This window comes from Propithecus coquereli, unplaced genomic scaffold, assembly GCF_000956105.1.
Source record: "Propithecus coquereli isolate 6110/MARCELLA unplaced genomic scaffold, Pcoq_1.0 Scaffold18, whole genome shotgun sequence".
Taxonomy (NCBI): Eukaryota; Metazoa; Chordata; class Mammalia; order Primates; family Indriidae; genus Propithecus; species Propithecus coquereli.
Window position 1 is genome coordinate 6,560,879 of NW_012142745.1, and position 1,874 is coordinate 6,562,752.

The window sequence follows — 1,874 nt, forward strand, 5'->3', positions numbered from 1 at the left end:
TTTTCAGAAACTGCCATATTGTTTTCCAGAGTGCTTTGACCATTTTGCATTCCCACCATCAGTGAATAAGAGTTCTAGTTTCTCCACATCCTTGCTTGCCGAAACTTGGTATGGTCAGTCTATTTAATTTTAGTCATTCTAATAGGTATGTAATGAGATTGCTTCATCAACGACACACACATGGCAAATAAGCACACAAAAAGATGCTCAACGTTATTAGTTTTTCGGATCTAGTTATAAATTTAATACATAGCACAATTTGTCTCTCCCTTTCTACTGAAAAAGTACAGAGTCCCATTCTCATGCAGCCCAGCTTGCCTGACAGCAACACAAGAGACATTGAAAAGGTAGACTGTATTTGACAATTGTGAAATACGTGTGTGCATATCAAGCAAGCACTAGCCAACTTGGTGATAAAATCTGAATTTCATCTTTAACATGTTTTCCACTCACACTTAAATTGATTTATGTAAGGTTAATTGATTTTATAGATTATTTAAAAACATATTCTTAACTTCACATAACTTTTTTACCTCCCATGTTATCATTTTGCAAAAACTGTTATGATCATCTCACCTGGTGAATTTGAGTGAAGAGGGACAACAGGTCTAGAATAGTGAGGCAAACCTCTGTAGCTGTGTTGGCCTCAGTATCCACATGGTGCACGATGTCGATTTCATTGGAGTTGCCTACAAAATACAAAGTAAGACATGCATAAATGTCTAAGACAATTCTTCGTACCCTATAAAGGATTTACTTCCATTACGATATATTCAGCGTTTACTGGTATTTTGATTAATAATTTATTAAACCAAAGTGCTTTTGTTTGTTCCACTTCCTTATTGGCTGAATGAAAAACACTAGCCTGAGTCTTTAGTGTGTGAGCCCTTTGCATAGGTCAGCTGTAGGGTTTCCATTATTTCTTTCATTTTTTCCTTCGATTCAGCCATCAATACGGTCATATTTCTTCCATAATCAGGCTATTTCAAGTTCTGTGCTTCCAGACTGATAGACCAAATGTACAGTCTCAGTGGACAGTCTTTGCACTCCCTTGGAAAGGCACTAAGTGTTTTTATAGGTTAAGGCATATACCTTCAAACAAGTAACTGTAGGCCACGTGACCATAATTGCTAACAACTACATACTACAAAACACAGGTCTTCATTTTTTTCTCATTCACAAACTGGAATGTGTGCCTCTCTGGATTCAAGAGGTCACCCTTACTGCTCTGGGACATGGACAACTTTATCCTTTTCTTACAGAATGAACAGTAATAACCTGGTTGAGAGAAGCCCCAATAACCCACACAATACCAAAGTTCACTTGTTTCCAGGGAAGCTATGCTAAGCATATGATATTGAGAGTTTTGCCTTTCCCCACAAGGAAGGGCACTACATTTTTTTAACCACTCCCTGGTGATCCTTTCCTCTAAGAACCATTCCTGGGACTACAGCAGATCTTAAAGGCAGTGGTTGCACTGGCATGACATTGCTCACATTTCTCAAACACTGCAATGCCTGTCATGTCCTACTCATACCCAGAGAAAAACCAGTAACCAATCTTGTTCCTGTTATTTCTGGTTTACTTACTGGTCATGGTATTGTCCAACATCTGTAAGAGTTTGGGGTTAGAAAGTGCATTTTTGCCTCGAATTATAGGTAAAGTTTGTGATCTGTGCTGCTTCTGACCTTCGTGACTGGAAGCGGTGTGCATCCTGAAAATTAAATAAGAAACGTGGTTAAACATTTGGGGATGTTACATCCAAATGTTCTAGATTGAGTCAAATATTTAAAAAAAACTGGAATAGAGACTTTTTATTAAAAATATTAAATATAGGCAACATGATGAAAGGGATTTTTTAAAGTACTTTTGGA

At 37.5% G+C, this 1,874-nt stretch overlaps 1 protein-coding gene across 1 annotated transcript in view; it reads right to left on the bottom strand.

The window, feature by feature from the left end:
• Positions 1-1,874, bottom strand: part of DOCK10 (dedicator of cytokinesis 10) — a 347,252-nt gene that overhangs the window by 28,056 nt on the left and 317,322 nt on the right. The gene's annotated exons all lie outside the window — the stretch shown is intronic.